Genomic DNA, 23,933 nt, shown 5'->3' on the forward strand with positions numbered 1-23,933 from the left:
TTAGTCTTAGTCAGCGTTTTTGGACAGTGGTGCAGTCTTGTCATCGTCTCGTCTTAGTCATGAAAAAAAAGGTCGTTGACGAACATATTTCGTCTCGTCTCGTCTGACGAAATTAATACTACAGAGGAGCCATCAATAGTGTGACTTATGGTCACTATTGATCCTATTCACGCAATCTGTGTCACTTTTACATTCTTTATGGATGAATCTGAAAATATGTTTTAAGAGATTTGCGAATAACAGTGTGTTTGGTCCAAGAGCGTCTTTGCAGTGCCCTTTGATTTACAGACCCTGTCAATCATATGTTGCTTTGACATGCTACAGACAAACAGAGTGACAGCTCTTTGACCGACTCTCACACTTGCTGGAGGACAACCAAAGCTTGTGTGGCACCGGCATTGCTCAACAGAATCAAAAACCAAACCATTAACAACATTAGGATCACTGGGGAGCCACAGCTGCTGGACATATCCTAAATTCTTATCTTCTACTGGACACAAAATCTTAAAGGTAACTTTGTAGATGGTCAAAAGGAACAGATCCGTTGACTACACCTCAAGCCTTATGGATGACATCTGAGGCCTGCTGTCAACTATGAAAGACACCAATTTTAACATTTACCTCAGTAAAAACAACGATAACCGTGTACAGGAATGCACTTGCAATGGAAGTCTATGGAGCAAGTACAGTCGTGGCCAAAAGTTTTGAGAATTACATAAATATTGGAAATTGGAAAAGTTGCTGCTTAAATTTTTATAATAGCAATTTGCATATACTCCAGAATGTTATGAAGAGTGATCAGATGAATTGCATAGTCCTTCTTTGCAATGAAAATTAACTTAATCCTGAAAAAAACTTTCCACTGCATTGTTAAGAAGGCTTCAGGGCGTCCAAGAAAGTCCAGCAAGCGCCAGGATCGTCTCCTAAAGAGGATTCAGCGGCGGGATCGGAGTGCCACCAGTGCAGAGCTTGCTCAGGAATGGCAGCAGGCAGGTGTGAGCGCATCTGCACGCACAGTGAGGCCAAGACTTTTGGAAGATGGCCTGGTGTCAAGAAGGGCAGCGAAGAAGCCACTTCTCTCCAAAAAAAAAAAAAAAACATCAGGGACAGATTGATCTTCTGCAGAAAGTATGGCGAATGGACTGCTGAGGACTGGGGCAAAGTCATATTCTCTGATGAAGCCTCTTTCTGATTGTTTGGGGCATCTGGAAAAAGGCTTGTCCGGAGAAGAAAAGGTGAGCGCTACCATCAGTCCTGTGTCATGCCAACAGTAAAGCATCCTGAGACCATTCATGTGTGGAGTTGCTTCTCATCCAAGGGAGTGGGCTCACTCACAATTTTGCCCAAAAACACAGCCATGAATAAAGAATGGTACCAAAACACCCTCCAACAGCAACTTCTTCCAACAATCCAACAACAGTTTGGTGAAGAACAATGCATTTTCCAGCACGATGGAGCACCGTGCCATAAGGCAAAAGTGATAACTAAGTGGCTCGGGGACCAAAACGTTGAAATTTTGGGTCCATGGCCTGGAAACTCCCCAGATCTTAAAACTTGTGGTCAATCCTCAAGAGGCGGGTGGACAAACAAAAACCCACTAATTCTGACAAACTTCAAGAAGTGATTATGAAAGAATGGGTTGCTATCAGTCAGGATTTGGCCCAGAAGTTGATTGAGAGCATGCCCAGTCGAATTGCAGAGGTCCTGAAAAAGAAGGGCCAACACTGCAAACACTGACTCTTTGCATAAATGTCATGTAATTGTCGATAAAAGCCTTTGAAACGTATGAAGTGCTTGTAATTATATTTCAGTACATGACAGAAACAACTGAAACGAAGATCTAAAAGCAGTTGAGCAGCAAACTTTGTGAAAACTAATATTTGTGTCATTCTCAAAACTTTTGGCCACGACTGTATAACATTTAAATATAAAGTTTTTAATAAAGCACTTCATTTTATTATTTCTTTAGGTTTTATTTTAAAAAGACCACTAAAGCATTCAATTGTAAACTATATCCTATTAATACATATATTCCCCCACAAACTGACATAGTCATTACACAATTTTGAAGACTGAATATAATTGTACACATGCCTCATAGACTTCCACAAATGCCCTTGCAGATGTTTCAGTAATACATCAGACTTCAGACACATAAAACCTAAAATCAGACATGACTGAATGACCTAATACAGCATTACAGAGGGCAAACATTATGTCAGACAGCACCGTGAGGATAGTGAGGTATAGGATTGCGCTGAGAAAATGAATGACACCTGAGCTTTGAAATTAATGCAAACTCACACACATGTGCACATGTACACACAAGCAGGATGAATGGACTACTATTAATGCAAAGTTACAGCACATTTGCCAAGGCCTTAGTGGACTCAGGTTAATCACAAGGGCAAACTGGCCCCATTCATTAGCATTATTAAAATGCATAGCGCATTGCATGCATTTATTGCTTTTCCATAAAATGTGGTCATACAATAAACTCTTTCACTAGTACAGGAATAAAACTAGTCTAGGAATAAAAAGTCTTAAATATCAACCTGAACTGAAAAATTTGATTAGGAGCTGATTTTCAATTAATTAATTTAAACTGGAAGACAACACTGAACATTAACCTATGGCCATGATTTTAAATGAATTGAATTTTTAATTTAACAAGTCAGAAAGGTCAAACATTTTAAAAGAATTTGGCTTCTTATAAATAAAAGTGATGAAGTTAAAGCAAATCAGTTACTAAACTGAGAAAACGCTATATGTGACCCTGGACCACAAAACCAGTCATAAGGTTAAATTTTACAAAACTGAGATATATATACATCATATGAAAGCTCAATAAATAAGCTTTCTATTGATGTATGGTTTGTTAGGATAGGACAATATTTGGCCGAGATACATCTATTTGAAAATCTGGAATCTAAGGATGCAAAAAAAATCAAAATACTGAGAAAATCACCTTTAAAGTTGTCCAAATTAAGTTCTTAACATTGCATATTACTAATCAAAAATTACATTTTGATAGGTTTACAGTAGGAATTTTACAAAAATTCTTAATGTAACATGATCTTTACTTAATTTCCTAATGATTTTTGACATAAAAGAAAAATCAATAATTTTGACCCATACAATGTATTTTTGGCTATTGCTACAAATATACCCCAGCGACTTAAGACTGGTTTTGTGGTCCAGGGTCACATATATTAGCTCATTAGACCCTGAATGGTTTGTTATGAGGTTTTTTTATGAACCTACTATAGCTTTATAGTTCGCCAGCATCATGAATCAGAGGGTTTTAACCTTAACCTGAATCCACCAAGGTTTTATGCTTCAAACAACAACACAAAACCTTTCTTGAGGCCGTCATCTTGGAGCATGGAAGCAGAGCTCAGAAATCTAGCCCTTCTGAAGAAGAAAAGCATGCAAGAAAGAAAAAAAAAGACAGAAATAGATAAAGGAAAAGCAGATAGAGCATGCAAAAATGACACATGGTGCCTAGGTTAGTGAGAAAACTGATGTCATAACAAAAAAAAAGATTAAGGATGACATTGTAAAAGTGAGTGAAGAGATGTCTAGTTGCGTTCAGAGGAAGAAGATTAAAGGGAGCAGTCACTGACATGAGGATGCTCTATTGGTTTCAAAGTACTATGAAACTCAAGTCAAACCTATGATTGTTGGCACAATCATTGGGTTTCATATCTGTAAGTGCACTTGTTCACCCTGAAAATACCGCTTCTGGCTTCACTTATCCAGAAAGGCCTATTTATCTTCCCTTCAGAAGCTGCGAAATTGAGATTATGACAGGATCTCAATTCTGCGGTGACAAATAGTGCCAATCATTTGAAGTACTAGTGGCATGAAAGGACCGCTCGTAGTTTAGCCGGCCATTTGAGTAAATACAGAATCTGTACTACACATGTCTAAAAGGCCTTCTGTGGCTGCAATACTGAAGTGAAGTGTTATATAATACTATAATTGCATACAGTGGTGCAACAAGTATTTGAACACTGGGATATTTCAGTGACGCTGAAAAATCTCTCAATTTCATTGCATCAGATACAAAATATTAAACCAAGGGATGAACAAACAGTGTTGAAACTTTTCTTAGAACTACAGTAACTTTACTTTTACTTTAGGATGTAACCATAGCAAAAGAATGTAGACAAAACATAAGTACTGTCATTCTAAATAAGTAAATTTACACATCTCAAAGAAAAGAACATTTGAAAACACCTTTAAAAACGAGCAACGAGTACATTATTCAAAAGGCCTCTTTTTGTGTTTCACAAAAAAAGTCAGTCATATGGATGAGTTTCATGAGACGGGGGTGAAAACTTTTTTTAATTTAAAGATCAGGGTAAATTTAACTTAGTTTGTCTTCTGGGAACATGTAGGTATCTTCTAAATGTACTAAATGAAAAAAATATGATATTTAAGAAAAATCTTCATTCTGTTCCAGGTCTTAATGCATTGTGTTTCCTTCAGAAGTATCAGTGATTGTTTGAACCTTCTGTAATAGTTGCATATGAGCCCCTCAGTTGTTCTCAGTTTGAAAAGATGGAAAGGGTTGGAAAGGGTTCAAATCAATGATGGGCACTCGAGTTGCATTTTTATAGAATTCAAACTTGACTTCAGGGATATAAATTAAACTTTATCTTTATTTTCTGCTCAAGATGAGAACATTTTGATTATTATAGACATTTTTGGTAAAATATCATTTGTCTTTAGCTTATAAAACATCTTTGTAAATAGGCAGATTTCAATACATGAGGATTTTGAATGGGATTTTTTTAGCGAGCCATTAAATGACTTGAGACTTGACTTGGACTTGTGACCAAAGACTCGAGACTTGACTCAGACTCCAGGTTAAAGACTTCAGACTTGACTCGGACTCCAAATTAAAGACTTGTGAACATCTCTGGTTAAAATACACAAAAATGCTGAAAAACCAAATAATTTGTGGGACCTGAAGGACTTTTCTGAAGAACAGCAGGCAGTTTAACTGTTCAGGACAAACAACTATCACTCAGCAAAAAAATCACAGCTGTGGAACATTCAGGTAACAACACAGTATTAAAAATCAAGCGTATGTAAACTTTTGAACGGGTCATTTTTATAAATTCGACTGCTCTTTTTTCTTGTGGAATGTAAAAGTCTTTTATATGAAATATATTATTCAGGTCAATACTAAATAAAAAATAACATGCATTTGTTTGATCCCTCTTATTTTGATCAAATAATTAATGTTTCGCAGATTCTGCAAGGTGTATGTAAACTTTTGACCTCAACTGTAAATGTCTCGTTGACACAAATCAAACGGCTGAACTAACACCCTCATTCCAGCCAGTGTTCACAGTTAAAGAAAGCAGTCTAACCTAATGCCTTGGGTGGCCTGTGAATGTGACACAGAGAAAATGACATTACCACTCGGCATCTTTAATCACTGTCACGCTTTACAGGTTTAGCAAGTGGCAACAGCTTCAGCGTCACACACCACCACTTTAATACTGGGCCGTAAGCCCGAGGAGAACATGCATTTCAGAATAGTGAATTTAAAAAAAAAAGAAAGTGTCCTGTTATGCGATAAGAAGAACCTCATCTCCACCAACCTCTAATATAGTCCAGGGAAATATTAGTTGGCCACGTTTTGAGTGTGTCACCAGTTTGGTCATGGTGAACATGACTCCAGGGGAATCAAGTGAATTCAGGAGATTTAAACACCGTCAGGTTGGGCTCTAATGAACCTGTACTCACATCTTCAAGGAGTAACAGCCTAATTTTATCTCTTGTGGCAATGAGGATGAATTTAATTGGGACACCAGAAGCCAGACGGACTCTCAACCCTGAAATAAGAAGTGGTTTATCTTGTTGTCTGTTTAAAAGGATAGTTCAATAAAGGACTTTCATTTAGGCCTTGTTTACACCTGGTATTAAAAGATTAGTTAACTTCCAGAATTCAAATTTCCTGATAATTTACTCACATCTTTCTTTCTTCAGTCGCAAAGAAAGAAGTTTTTCGAGGAAAGCATTCCAGAATTTTTCTCCATATATTGGACTTCAATGGTGGCCAATAGGTTGAAGGTCCAAATTGCAGTTTGATGCAGCTTCAAAGGGCTCTACACAATCCGAGATGAGAAATAAGGGTCTTGTCTAATGAAATGATTGGTAATTTTCTTTAAAAAAAAATAATTATATACTTTTTAACCAAAAAATGCTGGTTTTGCACTAGCTCTGCAATGCACATGTTCGACTTTTCGCATTACGTAATCATGTTGAAAATATCACGCGTGGTTATTAACTGTTAGGAAACTTTATTCTGGAAGTGAACTAATCCTTTAAGACGTATGACACAAGATCTGATCCCAAAGTTACACCTGGTGTTTTAATCCATCTCTTTTGTCAACTTTTGACCACATCTGTCCTGATTTTGTGGGGAGGGTCAATAGGCCAGTGTATTTATGGGCTTTTTCTGATCTTTCGATCTAATGTTGTGAAATAAGCTAAGCACTACACATCATGTTCTCACACAGTGAAAAATACATTGCGGAGCAAAGAGGAAACTGACAACAAGCTGACACAAGACAGGTCTCAGCTTTAAAATGTTGTAATTTTTGAGAAATTCAAACAATAAATACCGTTTTGTGGCTCTTTAACGTGTCGTGACAGATCACTGTATTGCCTTATTAGATCAATCGAAGTGAACCGATTTATTTCTTCATTTAAAGCACAAAAAAAACATGAAAAAACTTTTGAACATATTTTATTTCAACCGCGAAAAGACATCAATATACACAATTTTTCATGTTTAAGTCCACCAAAGTTAATCTACTCACCTGTCTGGATTGATTGTTAGAAAAAATGGGTCATTCTGAGTTATGATTGGTCAGATCGCCTGCCAATCAAGCTGTTTGCGAAGGACCAATTGATGAAAGAAATTAAAACTAGAGCTTGCAAGATTGTTGGTAGAATACCACAGACAAAAACATCGACGACAAGGGCTGGGCATTACATTTAAAGTAGTAATAGTTTACCAAAAAAAATTAAAATGTCCTAATTTACTCAACTGTTCCACACATGTATTAAAAATATATATTTTGATTTATTTATTTATACATTCATTTGTTTGTTGTTTGTCCATACAATAAAATTCAATGGGATCCAATGTTGTTTAGACCCCAACATTTTTCACTATTATATCTTTTTGGTTTTCTTCAGAAGTCAGTAAATCATACAGGGTTGAACAGCCTTCATTATCCTTATTTAAATGGATATTTACTCAAATTCAAAAAAATAGTATTGGTTAGTTCACCCAAAAAAAAATAATAATAATAAAGTTGAAACAGTGATGTCAAATGGATTATTTTAACAATGTCCACTCCTTACTAGAGCTCTTCACAGAGGACCCGAGACCCGAGGACCCGGGACCCGACCCGGGACCCGTACGGGTTCGGGTCTATATTTTAAATGGTTAGCCGGGTCCGGGTCGGGTCCAAATCTATTACTTCGGGTCCCGGGTATGTTTAACTTGTGTGTAATACCCGAGTCGATCGGAGAACATCGCACCTTCCAGTGTCAGTCACCACTTTGCACGTATTTTGTAACTTGCATCTTGTAAAATTATGATAAGAAAAGTGTGAGAAGGAAATAAAAAAAGAAGAAGATTAAATAAATAAATAAAAACGCGTGTCGCGTGACCGCAGCAGCGAGAAGCAGAGCGCAGGAGGAGTTAACGTAAACGGACGGTCGGTGACGGTGATCATGGATTCCTTCAGGAGTGATGTGAAATAAAAAGCCTTGCACATTTATTTATTTCACATGAGCAACAAAATATGAGATCGAAAATGAACAGTCACATTAATGTTGTCTGTGATGTTTACACTGCATTAAAATAACGCGCATGAAATGTTTCTATGGCAACCAGAGCTGGCGACTTTTACCAAAGACCAGAGCCATAGAGAAACTCTGCCAAATACTATAGAATACCTTTAAGGCCTTAAAGGGACTTTGCTTTTACTCTGCCATAGTACACATAGCATTCTTTCTTACGTTTATAATAATACGGAAGAACCATCTTGTTATATTTTAATTTTTTGGTCAGGCTCGGCTCAGAGAGCACAGTGATAATAGAAAATATGGTGGAAAAAATACACTCTTTTCAGAATAAGCTATTTACGCTATCAAGCTGTCTCGTGCTATACGTGCGAATTCCTCCTTTAAGTTTCATAAGATGACCACTAGGTGGAGCTCTAAACATATGTTTTGTATTGCTTTATCTTACTGAAGAAGGTTATTGAAGATGCACGCAGTAAAGTTTACCGCATTCATTGTTTTGTGCCTTTTTGGAAAAAAAAATGTTTAATTATAAATTAATAATATTAATAAATAATAAATTAACTAATAAATAAAACACTTGCGCCGAGTCTTTATTACAATCTGCAAAAGAAGGTTATCGTTATTGTAGTTCAATGGTCATTGGTCACCGACCGTGACCGCGAGTAGCCTGCCCTAAATTAAAGCTGGAATAGTGGATTAAAAAGGGTCTTTCTGTCGGCAAGAGAGAAGAACAGCCTAACATGTAAATGTACTGAAGGAGGTCTGTATGCAACGCTACTAACAGTAGTTTACGCCAAAATAGTTTTGTTTTTTTCCTTCGCAACTTATTTATAGTTAATAACAGTTTGCTGTGCAATATGTGCCGATCGGGTACAGTCGGGTCTGTGTCTTCCCAGCCGAGTTCGGGTCCAACTAGTACATTTAAGGTATATTTCGGGTCTTCACGGGTTCGGGTCCCACTTTAAAATAAAATACGGGTCCGGGTCGGTTCCGTCCAGGACATTTACGGGTCTCTTCGGGTTCGGGTACGAATTTTTGGACCCGTGAAGACCTCTACTCCTTACTACCTTTCTGGGCCTTGAACGTGTCAGTTGCATTGCTGTTTATGCAGGGTCAGAAGGCTCTCGGTTTGGAACGACATGAGAGTGAGTAATTAATGACAGGATTTTCATTTTTGGGTGAACTATCCCTTTAAATAGTTTTATGTATGTGGCAACAATAGTCCAACAAATGGTTCAAATTACATTTGCTTTCTTCGAAGAAAAAAAAAAAAGTCAGAGCTAATTCATTAATATTGAGATTAGTTTAGCTATACTGCCCAGCCCAACTGTCACCAACTAACAGAAAGCATAATTGGCAAGAGCAAACAAACAGAGCTTGTGGGTTTTCTCTAGACACACAAAGTAATGTCCAAACACTATCTCTCCTCATCCATGTGGTTATGATGCATTGCAATTTTGAGAAGGCATGTCTACAACACGTTCTGCATAATCTCCAGAGAATCTCTGCCACCGGCACAGTTCTACTGTATTCATTCCTCTGCACCTCAATCAAACTGTCTCTCACTTTGTGTCATCTAAAGCATTTTTCATCTCCCTCTTTTTGCATACAATGCATCCTGTGTGTCAGTTTCTGTAGGCAATTCACAGGTTTTCACATACACATGCACACCCTTCACATTGGCTAGCCGAATGTAATAAAGTACCAAGACTAAAAGAGAAACATCCACCTTTAATCATACTGAAAATACGCAGAAATGTATTCATATATGCATAGCCTATCCATATAAAAAACTAAAATAACTAAAATGATAATACTAAAAACAGTAATCCTCTGCAACTGTCTCACTTTCGTCTCTAGAATGTATTCCCAATGCGTTTTCTTTCACTGCTGCACAGTAAACATGTTTATGAATAATTCAGTGACTCTGAATTAGGTAATGTCTGTATATGAGGGTCAAGTGCTGGATCAGTCCAAGAGTGTAAGATTACAACTTGTAACAGACACAAAGATGCATATTTCAGTCATTTTATGCCAGTTAATCATAAAACAGAGTATGGCCTTCCTCATCTAATGCAAAGCTATGACTATATTGTAGTCTAGTTATATTTGAAAGAATCAATTCTTGAGAGAAGTAGCTAATTTGTGAACACTTTCTATGAAGTGCTTCATTTCATTTGTAAAATAAGTTCTAAACAGCTCATTCACGCTTCTGACTGATCCATTTCAATGACTCGATGCAATCACTAGGATTTCTTCAGCTCACTGGAGAGGATAATTTTCAGAGAATAATATCTTAAAATTCTGTCTTTTATCACAAAGGTATAATATAACTTCAGAAAACGTAATTTTGTGACCGTATTTTATGATACTGAAGTCATTTTGATGATTTCAAATGCAAGGGGATAAAAGCAACCAACTACAAAGTCATACAACCGCCAGACTCCACAGGAATATTAAGCGTTTCCCTTCAAATAAATGTGTTAATGTTCAAAGTTGAGTTCATACAAGTGTCATTAGAAAAAAAAAACAGGCAGAAAGCAGAGAAGAAATTCAAATCCAAACCCACTGAGCCCTCAACGCTAAATAATTCATAGATGAATTTGTACCATGCAGAGGTTCATGGGTTCATGTTTATTATCGGTTTTGAAAAAAAAAAGAAGTTTGCATCTGAAAAGCACTAACTATGTGATCAAAACATGCTCAGATGCACCTATAAATAGCTCTCCGTATTATGAAATATTCAAAGTATTGTTTGTTGAATTATTGACAACAAAAGGCTAAATGCTATGGTGAATGAAAGGTGCTTTGACTCTAATTCTCTGACTGCCAACCCATAAATATTCTCTGTGTTTTTCGATGCTAGCTCAGGGGTACGAGACTATCTTCACTAAAAAACAAACACAAATCAGCTAGTCCCACAGGTATAAGAACGCATATTGAGCGACAAGGCTGGCAATGATATATTGTATCTTATTTATCAGGTTTCTATTGCACTAGATACGCTAGTCTTTGAAGCAAGTGTTCAATGATGGACCAAGTGTAGACTTGTGCTCTGAAAGCTCCTGGGTTTCCAAAAAGACATACAAAATGAGAAGCATTAATACACAGCCATAAATTTGCAATGCGATGTATGACGGATGCTAATAAAAGGGTCTTAATTGCAACAGTTGGCAATGGGTTAGCGGCTCTGCTTTACCATGAAAGCAAATAATTAACAGTGTAAAGAACAAATCCCTCTTGTAATAATCGTTGGCTTCGGGATTTGATGCATTGTTTATATATTGAGACAAGGGAAATTTGTACCGTTGTAGATGCCAGTGGCATAACTTTGGCTGTTGCTGATGAAAATTATTTGTAAGCACGGGATGGAAATTTTAATTCACCGATATGTCAGATCCAGGGGGTATTCAAAGATGATGAGGACCTTGAAGGTCTTCAGAATAGCTTGTAAAACACTGTTTTTGAGCATGTCGAGTTTGCAGGTCTCATGCTGAGAGGAGCTTGACAGCTATGTTTTGCTAAATTCAAACCAGCCAAACAATTTTGACTTGAGATCTCTGAATGAAGTTGCTAAACAATACGTTTTTTCAAGTAACGGCAACGCATGCTGGGTAACCAGCAGTGCAAAATAACTTTGTGTGAGGAAAAAGATTGAGAAAAATAGACTGGAAATCAAAACTGAGGCTTTGAGCAACAAAATATATGAAATTGATTGCTCTTGGACAAAGTTTTGGTATTTAGTAGGCAAAATAATGGTGACAAGACCTAGACTTAAACTAGAGATTTGTTTGGAGTGAGAGTTTTTGTTGTTGTTGTTGTTGTTTAGTGATCGCTGTTCATGAGTATTTTCGAGCACTTCCCGCTTCGATCTGACTCTTAGGATGAATCGCTTGCTGTTCTCCCCAATTGTAAGTCGCTTTGGATAAAAGCGTCAGCCAAATGAATAAATGTAAATGTAAATGTAAATGAGTCCCTTGTTTGTCCTGAACAGTTAAACTGCCTGCTGTTCGTCAAAAAAATCCTTCAGGTTCCACAAATTCTTTGTTTTTTTCAGTATTTTTGTGTATTTGAACCCTTTCCAACAATGACTGTATGATTTTGAGATCCATCTTTTCACACTCAGGACAGCTGAGGGACTCATATGCATATTACAGAAGGTTCAAACACTCACTGATGCTCCAGAAGGAAAAACGATGCATTAAAAGCCGAGGGCTCTGAGGTTACTTCTAAATTCTGAGTTGCTTTCATAGCTGGTTATCAATAAAAATGGTAACAATTTCTTAATTTGTTATACAAGATATCTTCTTTTTTAAGTGTGATTTAAATTCTCTTTTTCAGACGTTGTCAACTTTGTTTTATTGTTGGGTAAATATCATATTTATACATGTAAATGGAAAAAAATGTAAGCCCTCCTTTAATGTATTTCTTTGTGAGTTTGTAAAAATGTTTCAGAGTTTTAAGTTCTTTAAAAATCTAAATAGAAAGTCTGAAACTCCTTGCCTCTCTATCTCCAAATAGTTATTTTAATATACTTTATTTGAGTGTTATTTTTCAATTTCTTTTCCCTTATACCTGTTATATTGTTGGAAGTATAATATTTATGTTAATTATTTATAGTATTTTATTTATACTATAAATAATATGTTGTTCCCTGTCTTGTTATGTACATTTTCGCAATAAAAAAAAAACCGTGGGTGAAAACCTTTTGAATTTAAAGATCAGGGTAAATGTAACTTATTTTGTCTTTTGGAAAAAGTATCTTCTGTAGCTTCCACAGGGCAGTACTAAATAAAAAAATAACAGGCTATTTAGGCAAAATAAGAAAAATGTACACATCTTCATTCTGTTCAAAAGTTTACACCCCCGGCTCTTAAGGCATTGTTTGTCCTTCTGAAGCATCCGTGAGCATTTGAACCTTCTGTAATAGTTGCATATGCAGATGGATCTCAAAATCATACAGTCATTGTTGGAAAGGCTTTCAATACACAAAAATGCTGAAAAACCAAAGAATTTGTAGGACCTGAAATATTTTTATGAAGAACAGCAGGCAGTTGAACTGTTCACAACAAACCAGATTATTACTGGCACTGGATTATTTACAGCACAATCATGTGTAGTAATAACACTAAATTTAAATTTAAATTTGTTAAAATCATGATTAATGTCATTACTGCTATATCACATTTGCGCATCAAGACAAGTTGAACCAGGTTTAATGTCAATAGTTCTTGTGTGTCTCCTAACCGATTGCGACAGTTGAAAAGAAATTAAGATTTGTGAGGTAAACACAGCAGGATTTTTCTCCATATAGTGGACTTGTTCATGAGTTCATGAGTGGGAACCAATGGGGTGAAGGTCCAAATTGCAGTTTCAATGCAGCTTCAAAGGGCTCTACACAATCCCAGCCGAGGAATAATGATCTTATCTAGTGAAACGATTTGTCATTTTCTAAAAAAAGACAAAAAACATATACTTTTTAACCACAAATGCTTGTCTTGCACTAGCTTGACTTCACACATTATGTAAGGAATAATTGACGACGGGCCGTAGAATTCTTAGAAAATAATGCACACCCGAGGTGGTGATGCGGTCACGACGCGAAGCGGAGTGGCCGTTACACCTCGGGTGTGCATTATTTTCGTAGAATTCTACGGCCCGAAGTCAATTATTCCGCTTATACTACAGTTACCACACCTCAAGACATCGATCAAATGATATATTTCAAGACATTCGTCCCGTTTTTTATCCTTAAAACGCTATTGTGAGTAGGATTAATTTCTTACGCAGCTCATTCAACAGCTTCGTTGCTAGTTCCAAAACGTCATTTTAGAACTAGTAACGACGCTTGGGCTGTTGATAGCAAAATAATGCCGTTAATAATGAAGTTTAGACAGTAGACAGACCGACAGACAAGCAGACAGACGGAAAGAGTGAGGGAGAGAAACTAAGTGCATGACTTTACCTCTCTCACGGGTGACTGGCAGCATCGCCTCTACTAACAGTTAAACTTTAAAGGGATAGTTCACCCAAAAATGAAAATTTGATGTTTATCTGCTTACCCCCAATGCATCCAAGATGTAGGTGACTTTGTTTCCTCAGAAAAATACAAACGAATATTTTTAATGAAAACCGGTGCTGTCTGCCAGCCTTATCATGGGTGTGGATGGGCACCAGACCTTTAAAAGTAAACAAAAACATGCACAGACAAATCCAAATTACACCCTGCGGCTCGTGACGATACATTGATGTCCTAAGACACGAAACGATCGGTTTTTATGAGAAACTGAACAGTATTTATATCATTTTTTACCTTTGATACACAGCCACGTCCATCTGTCATGAGCACGAGTTTGCACGCGCTTCTGGTGTAGAATACGCAAACGCCGTAAGGGAAAATCAGTGAAAAGTCCCGGATGAGTTTGTGCAAGCAAACTTAATCTTTTAGCTTTAAATCGGTTTAAACAACCAGGACACGCGCAAGTAATTACCATTTTGAATAGCCGCTATACCCACAATCTCTGTGCTCTGTGTAAACAATTTGTGTCGTATTCATGCGACAGATCGCTTACGGTGTTTGCGTATTCTACGCCAGAAGCGCGTGCACATGTGACGTGACTGATGCCAAACTCGTGAACAGGACAGATGGACGTGGCTGTGTATCAAAGGTAAAAAATGATATAAATACTGTTCAGTTTCTCACAAAAACCGATCGTTTCGTATCTTAGGACATCAATGTATCGTCACGAGCCGCAGGGTGTAATTTGGATTTGTCTGTGCATGTTTTTGTTTACTTTTAAAGGTCTGGTGCCCATCCACAACCATGATAAGGCTGGCAGACAGCACCGGTTTTCATTAAAAATCTTCGTTTGTGTTTTTCTGAGGAAACTAAGTCACCTACATCTTGGATGCATTAGGGGTAAGCAGATAAACATCAAATTTTCATTTTTGGGTGAACTATCCCTTTAAGTTCATTTTCTTCAAGACCACGCCGTTGTTACCTCGCGTGTGAGAGCTGTCATGTCGTTTTTAAGTTGTTAATCGTCAGAGCAGCGCTAACAACATTAGCGCGAATGCTAACACGAGTGCAAACTGTAACGTTATGTGTGTGCGTCTGTGAGGTGAGTGAGAGAGGGCGAGAGAAATAGAGTTTGTGCTTTCCGTACATAATAAAACGTAAAATATTGTGGAAAAAAACATGGAAATAATCTGTCGTTTTTATTCTGATGTTTACTGTATTTATTAGTTTGCCCAGTGTCATTGTGGGTTTTAGTTATTTTGCTGTTTTGGGCTGTAAGGACCTTTGAAATAACTGAAATCGTATGGCGAAGTGATATAGACATGCACTGCGGTCTAAAGCTGCCTGGAACTACGTTCGCCGTGCGTTTCCCTGAATATAATGCACACCTCCTAGAACGTTCGTCAGCCAATCAGATTCAAGCATTCAACGGCCCTGTAGTATAAATAATCACGAGGCAAAGCTCATGCGTGATATATGCGTCAGTACCGACCCAGTGTTTACAAAGCGAACATGCAAAGAAAGTCAAACACCCTTTACAAAAAAGGTAAAACAACAATTTTTTTAGAAAATGGCCAATCATTTCACTTCAAAACTTCTCCAGGGCCCCAAAACCACCTCAGACCGCAGATGCTTAAACCTCTCCTTTTGTATACACGAAAGAACAAATCTTTAGAACAACATGAAAGTGAGTAAATGCTGACAGTTTTGCTTTCCGGGTCTATCCATTTAAAATGATCAAGAGTTACAAGTGTCTGTTGCCAAAACACTAGCATTAATGAGTACAGTGAATATTACTCAGTGAGCAACCAAGAACTTCAAAATTAGCAAGTCTATGACTAATTTGTCCCCTGTGGTTCACTGACAAACCCAAACGTTCAGACAGCAGGTCTTCCGTCAATGTTCATTAACGCAGGCACAACTGATTCCAGAAACCACTCGGAGAACTGCTCTACTTTTAATAAACACGAGAATAAACTGCAGACATTTGATTGCTTTCAGGAACCATCACCGGAGGCCTCACAGCTGTGGTTTCCCTCGATGCAAGCACCACTTGCTTTCCTCACGTCCCCTTGTTCGTAGCACAAAAGGCCCTTGCATTACAAAGCCGCACCTGAGTCATCCTCTACTTGTCTATGAGTCATTTAAAAGCTACAAAAGCCTCCGAGTGCTTGGATGGAAGAGGTCTTCTTTTTTCCGAGCGCTAACAATGGGTGCATTTTCAGAGGGCTGGAAAACACTTGAGCTTCGTGCATACTCTTCTCATTGGGCCGCTGAGGTCAGCTCTCTGTATTCAACCCAAACCTGCTGGAAGGAGATAATAACCAGACCTGTGTTCAGGATCCAGAGTCCTCTGGGGACGTTCTGTCCTTACCAACAATCCATCTTTCCTCTCAACCGGGTCCAGATGTTGTTTTTCCATTGCTAGAGCTGGTGCAGGATGTGTGGACTCTGTCAATCCAGTGCATTACTGCAGGTGGAATAGTGACAGACACCAAGGTGGGACTGTGACAGAGCGATTCACCCTGACGGCAGAAGCCTTTTTGTAGTTGCCCTATTACCCGATTAACGCCATTGGGTGTGTTCAATAGCAATAGCTCAGCAATGCACAGAAAAACATGCCAGGTTTGTCCCTTGGCACTAAATATCTTGAAATTTGACAGGCCTGGAGTCTTGTAGTGATGGGCGTCCCATGAGAATAAGCCTGGGCTCATTTCAGTTGGATACTGATTGAAACTTTTAGGGGAAGTAATAGGGCAAAACATGGGTGAAGAAACTGTGAAAAATGTAATGTAATCTAATGCAAATGCATTTTGCCCGCAATTTGCTGAGGTTAGTCATCCCCTGTGCCCTGTTATGCAGCTTTTTAATGGATGCTAGTTCTCTTCGCTCCTCGTGTATTTTCACCAGTGACCTAGAGAGCTTCTTATCGAACAATTTCAGCTACAAACCACAGATAAGAGCCAGTTGAACTCATCAATACTACAGAAAAATCGCCAACATGAGTTCGATTTGCATAGCCTTTCCTGCAATGCATCAATAGCTAAAAGAAGCACTTTACATTTCAATGCTTGTCCAGGCTAGTTTATGCCAACTAGAGCTGGTTATGTGCTAGTGAATCACAACAGCTATGCTGCTAAAAAGCAGCAGTTAGTCAAGCCGGATATCATAAAGAAAAAAGAGCTCCATATAAGTATGTAATGCACAAAAAGAAAACCTTTGGCATAGTTTGGAAAAAAATAGGTAAATAAATAAATAGATTAAATCAATTAAATAAATATTATTACTACTATTTTAATAACCTGTAATTATTATTAACATTTAAAATTGTAACAAGGTATTATGTATATTATTATGTATGTTTATGTATTATTTTTAGTATTAATAATATTGTTATTAATATAAATTTTTTTCAATATTAACAAATAATAATTTGTTAACATTAGTTAACTACATTATTGAAAATAAACTAATAAATAAACAGTACTTCTACATCATTTATTAATCTTAGTTTTTAATTTCAATATAGTATATAATAATAATCTAACAATCTAACAAAAAAAAATGTTTGTTTAAATCAAGGGGCAACCTTCCGGTCTCCCTCGTGAAACCAACACAGAAGTGACTGAAACTGCAATTCATCGACTGGCCGCTTGAGGCTGGCTGCAAAAGGGAGTCAATCCCATTGACACTCCATGTTAAAATGCCCAACTTTACAGCAGAAAAAAGTATGTTTACAGCCTGGTTCAAAAAATGGTTTTGGTCTATATAGCTAGTTTTGCCCTTCATGTCAACTGTGAGGGGGGTGAATTTTTTTATAACTCATCGGTTTAAGTTATATTAAGCCTTAAAGTTCAGCATAATTAAGGGCGTGGCCACTTGAGTGACAGGGGGATTGCCGCTGCTGTCACCACTGTCGCTCTAGGCGGGCGTGGTTTCAGCAACCAGCTCCACCCACATCCCGCCTTTTTGCCCATTTTTGATTATCCGGGAGTGACGCGCGATGACGCGATTCCAAGATGGCGCGGCCGAATCCCGCCCACTATGAGCTTCAAATTAGAGCTTCAGAATCCTACGGGTGACGTCACGGATACTACGTCCATATTTTTTACAGTCTATGGTTAAAATATTTGAAAAACTTTGGCATGGTTAGGAATATTAAAATAAATAAAATAAAATAAACGACAAAATAAATTATTACCATTTTTATTAACATTTAATTCATAATAATAATGTTAACATTTTTCCATATTAACCAATAACAATTTATTTGTAACTAAAAAACAGTACTTCTACACTATTTATTAATCTTAGATTTTAATTTCAATATAGTATTGAAAATCATATATATAGTATAGAAAATTTTTTCTAAAAAAATGGAAAATCTTGTATGTATAATATAAATAAATAAATAAATATTATTGTTATTATTATTAACACTTAACATATTAAGTGTTAACATTTATTAATAATATTATTATTCATGTTAACATTTTTCAATATTAACAAATAATAATTTGTTTACATTAGTTAACTACATTATTTAAAACATCAAAAAACAAAGTACTTCTGTTTATTAATTTTAGTTTTTAATTTCAATCTAATAATAATAAAAAACATTGTAATAAAAAATATTTGAAAAAAAAAAAAATTAAAAACTTGTTGCCAAATCAAAGTCATATGGTACAAACATGTTGGGATAAAAAAAATCTTTCATTTAAAAAAAATATTAATTTAAATATTTTCCAGATATTGTCAACAATTTCATTAAAAGGGCATAGTTTGGAATATTATAAATAATAATAATAATGAAATTATTTTCCAGATACTGTCCAGATATTATGATGAAAAAAGAGCCTCATTCAAAGTAAGAAATTCATGAAAGAAAACCTTCAGCATAATTAGGAATAATATAATTAATATATATTATATATTAACATTTTTCTTAACATTTAATTAATATTATTATATATATTTTAACATTTAACATTTTAACAACAATAACATGTATTATTATTAATGTTAACATTTTTCAATATAAACAAATTAAGTTTGTTTAAAAGTCATGTAGAACATGCAGGAAAAAAACATATATCTTATTATATATTATAAATATTCACAATGCTTCTTGGCTTTTCTGAGTAACAGCGTGTACTAGCCAAGCTACTGCCATTGTGACAAACAGGAATGCTAACGAATAGCTTCAACTAGTATAGACCTCCTTAAACACCAGCATCCCACATGGGGCAACAAAATTCAAAACACAACAAACAGTGGTGAGCAGTGAGTATAAGTCAAATTGACAGAGACCTGGGCAGACAACGTAAAATAAATGCCATCCAGCTTAGCCTGAGCCAATTCGGATTTTTAGATTGTCTGATGGAGGTCAGTCTGGACGTAGTCGTCCATATTGGGCTGCAGCAATATCAGCGGGAGTGATGAAATGTGCTGGGAGCGCCACGGGCATTTAAAACGTCTTCAGCACAGAAGTTTATTGATTTCTCTGGAATCGTTTGGCTGAATGTCAGGCCATCCTGAGGCAATGCCATTAACAGCGAGCTGCCACAGGGAAGCAACAGTCTTCAATTTGCATCCTAATCTCCCACACCCCATGTGCTCAGATGAAATCTCTGGAAATGTTCGGGGCGGATGTCAAATCTGTGCTGTTGGGGTAAAACGATTTAGGGAAAAGGTATGTCAGTGTTAAAGAATCAATCAAATTTGTCTTGGTCGGAATAGCGAATTCAGAGAAACTAACTGAATTCAACAGTTCACACCCAAAAGTTACCCAGCTGCACAAGTTAACATCCAAATCTATCTATTTAGAGCACACCGTCTGATCTCAGCTTCATCCAGAGGGGTCAAAGGTCAGCTCTGCTGCCCTCACGCCCTGTTCAGCTCCATGGCTTCATTCTTAAGCTAAAAAAGAACCGCTGAAGTCTAAGCTAAATAAATCACCGCAGACAGCAAATGTTTCTGTGTCATATTTTAACAGCCTCTCTTCTGCATTGCGCTGCTTTAAGGAACAAATAAAGATGAAATACTTCTCATATCAGCAGAGCTTTACGAGTCTGCTTGGACCTTACGGACATGCCATTACTGGAGAAATAGCCAGTGCTCATTTAATTGAACATGACAAGGTTTTAGTGCGCTTTATTATTTACAAATATGAAAGTCCACAGCACAGGGATGAATAACTGCTTCAGAGAAGCACTTCAGTGCTATGATAGAGTTTTATGCAGTATGCTAGTTACTTCTTCATTAATGGTGCACATCTCTCACCTCAGAAGGGTGATGGTGTATGAAATCGTCCACATGCAGCTTTCATTGCCTGCAGTTTGCTGATGCAAGTTGTCCCCTGGGTCCTATTATACAGTTTTCAGTTTTTAGTGTATTCTTACCACTGACCTAAAGAGCTTCTTATCACAGGGGCATTAGTACACCCCCACAAACTGACCCTATGTGGGACTTCTTTATATGATTATAAGCCAAATATATGGAAGATAAATTTGTTTTTTAACAGTGCATAAGTGTATAAACTACAAATGCACTATAAGCATAATGTTCCCAGATTACACACACTCACAATTGCAGGAATATGTGGAAGCCTGTTTCCACCACTGAATAAAATATAAAAAAGTAAAAAAAAAAAACCTTTTTATCTCCCAATTCTGACTTTTTTCACGCAATTGCGAGTTTATATCTTGCAATTCTGACAATTCTGACACGTATAAAGTCAGAATTGCGAGTTATAAGCTTGCAAATCTGACTTTTTTCTCAGAACTGTGATAAACTGTGACTTCTAAAGTCTGAATTGTGAGATATAAGGTTGCAAATCTGACTTTTTTCTCAAAAATGTGACAAACTTGCAATTGTAACTTCTAAAGTCAGAATTGTGAGATATAAGCTTGCAAATCCGCACTGTAAAAAATGAATCATGAGGCTTGTAATTTTCATTAAAAAAATTGATGTAATCATTAAAAATAATGTGCATATTTCGTTAAAAAAATCGGTTTTCTGTATTTCTTTTAAAATATTGAGAACATTTCACTAATAAAATTAAGAGATAAATTTCACATCTATTTTTAAGCAAACTTGGGTAATTTTCAGGCTAAATTTGAGGAACCATTTAGGCAAAAATATTGAGGAACAAAGGCTTCATATTTTTTTTAAAGAAAATTGGACCAATAATCCAATTTTGATTGAGTCACCTTCATTTGAATCTCAACAACAGCAGTGATCGGACGACATTTTGAATGAGCAGACGAAACGTTAAGAGGTAAGTTAAGCCCCTTAATAATGTTTACATGTATTTGGATTTTTAAAGATATTTCAATAAAGACATTCACACTAGTACAGGAACATAGTTTTAGACTCATTTTTGAATCTGAACAACAGTGATAATTTTGGCTGGCTGGAACAATGACCACGTCGAATTTATTCTTTTTTAAATAAAGGTATCCAACTATGCGATGTAATTTGATGTAAATATAGGAACCGTAATTTGATATCTAGCTCATAAAACTCCTCACGTGCACTTGCAGAGGCTACAATGCACAAAGCAAAATAATTGTGGCCATGCATCAAACAAGATACTGGTCAGTTTTTATGATTAAACTTAAAAACTTCTAAGAGTATTTCTGTGCTTATATATTCGCTTCAAATTGTAAAAAGGATTAGATTTTACCGGCGTTATTTTCAATTTCTCATTCATACTCGACGTTAGAGGGCGCCCTCTCACACAAAGCAAGTCGCAAAAGCCATAGAGCCATAGAAGCAAAACAACGTTCGAAAAATACAAACATCTTTGCGGTAAATAAGGCATTAGTGTTCACGAAGGAATCTCAGGTATGTCCACAAAGAATAAAATTTAAAGGTCGCTGGCCTGCTCTGTTTGACGTTCTCCAGGTAGAAATTTTGAATTTTCTGTATAGTAATTTAACACCATCTCAGATAATAATGTGGTTGTCAACTGAACATATTTATAATCAGTGTTTGTGTGTTTCATTTTTTAGATTAATGAAGAATTTAGAAACTTTTCACAATATTTTCCTGCAAAGGAGGAACGCTTGGGCAGATTTTGAAGAAGAAAATGGGTGCCTTTCAGCAGGTATTTTGATTATTTTTATTATTATTATTTGATTGGTATTTTTCATTATTATTGGGTAATATTACTAATTTCTACACTTTTGTTGCCTGAGACACCACATCAAGACATAGAAGAGACAAGAGATGTTGTCCTCCGTTGCTTGGTCAATTACCTAGGTGAAAAGGAGGAAGACCTTATCCAGGAGTACAGTGTAAGTGTCTAAAACTACTTCAGATGTTTATTGTTTAAGAAAACTGCATTTAACATTTCTGTTTTTCTTTACAAAATGAGAAATACTGCTTAAACATGACTACTTTCCTCATGTAAACATGGTTTGTTTACACAAACTTAGTGTCAGCAATATAAATGCAATAAAATAGCATTGCAAAGATTTCTGAAAACATCTTGTCTGTCATAAGTCATACTATACTTGAGTTTTTTGTAGTTTCAGTCTTCACAGTCCACTGAAACACATTTTGGGTTTTTAGTTTTACAGTGTTACAGAAATATGAATCTAGAAATGGAGTAACATTTTTGAATATCTTGCACACATAACTGTATAAATAACAGACCTTCTTAATAAAATACACTGTTTATTTTACAGTGTGACAATGAGGATGTGCAGCAAATTCTCCTGCAGCACGTGATGAAATTTGCTGTCTGCAAGAAGGATGACCAGGAGTACTTCAGCATTGTCTTGAAGGGTGCACAAGTCATGGCTGGCTTGAGAAATCTGGCTAGAGCCAACGCAATTCTTCTTGGACTCACATATGCACTAAACCTCACGGGGCACACGCTCGAGGCCTTTCAGAAGCTTTTCTTGGAACTGGACGTAAGTTTTTCCCCAAATTACAATCACTCAAAAACAAACTTATGTGTTAAATTTTGAGAGACAAATTTCATTGTGAAGTGAAGTGAGCTCATGTTACCAAGTTTTGGTGAAAATGCCCAGCTGTGATTGATTGATTTAGGTTTTGAGATCATTCAGCAGCTTGTTCAACAACAGATTAACTGATTTTATGTGATCTATTCTATACACAAGTTCGGCCAGGTTTTGTCAAGAATGTAACTATTCCCGCAAAAAAAAGTTGTTTGCACAAAATTTCAATATTTAAGATTTCAAATATGCAATATTCAAGATTTCAGTGACATAAATTGTCAAATTATTTATGTTTTTCAGATCTTAAAACGGCTGTTTTATAGACTATTTTACTGATAGCATTTACCATTTTGATACAAGTTGAATATTGAATAAAAGCATGTTTAACACCAAAAATGCATTATGTATTTATTTCTTTATAAAATGTTTTTTTTTAATATTATTATTATTATTATTATTATTAAGTAATTTTTCTTAATAAATATGAGTAACTTGTGTTTTATTTGCTTAAAATAAAAAAGCTCATTCTACTAATAATATTAAAATCATCATGTGTTTGGCTAAATAATTTAGGATTTTTTACATGATTTATTCAAGTAAATTCTACTTAAAAAAATCAGGCCTTAAAAACTGCTTAAAAATAATACGTGTAATATTGTTACCATATTTTTTTTAAGTAGATAGCACATCATATTTTTTACAGTGCGACTTTTTTCTCAGAAATGTGATATGAACTCACAATTGTGACTTATAAAGTCAGAATTGTGAGATATAAACTCACATTTGCTAGTTATAACAACAGAATTGCCAGATATAAACTTGCAAATCTGACTTTTTTCTCAGAAATGTGATATAAATTCGCAATTGCGACTTATAGAGTCAGAATTGTTAGATGTAAACTCACATTTGCAAGTTATAGTCAGAATTTCGAGATATAAACTTGCAAAGCTGACTTTTTTTCTCAGAAATGTGATATAAATTCGCAATTGCGACTTATAGAGTCAGAATTGTTAGATGTAAACTCACATTTGCAAGTTATAGTCAGAATTTCGAGATATAAACTTGCAAAGCTGACTTTTTTCTTAGAACTGTGATATAAACTC

At 36.1% G+C, this 23,933-nt stretch overlaps 1 protein-coding gene and 1 long non-coding RNA gene across 3 annotated transcripts in view; one reads left to right on the forward strand and one right to left on the reverse strand.

Annotated features, from left to right (window-relative positions):
- ppfia2 (PTPRF interacting protein alpha 2) overlaps positions 1–23,933 on the reverse strand; it is a 264,592-nt gene that overhangs the window by 117,498 nt on the left and 123,161 nt on the right. The gene's annotated exons all lie outside the window — the stretch shown is intronic.
- Positions 20,787–22,692, forward strand: LOC141333066 (uncharacterized). The gene is made up of 3 exons (XR_012355368.1): positions 20,787–21,140; positions 21,877–22,161; positions 22,555–22,692. It is a non-coding gene; the product is annotated as an uncharacterized lncRNA (long non-coding RNA).

The sequence above is a fragment of the Garra rufa genome, chromosome 4 (genome assembly GCF_049309525.1).
Source record: "Garra rufa chromosome 4, GarRuf1.0, whole genome shotgun sequence".
NCBI lineage: Eukaryota > Metazoa > Chordata > Actinopteri > Cypriniformes > Cyprinidae > Garra > Garra rufa.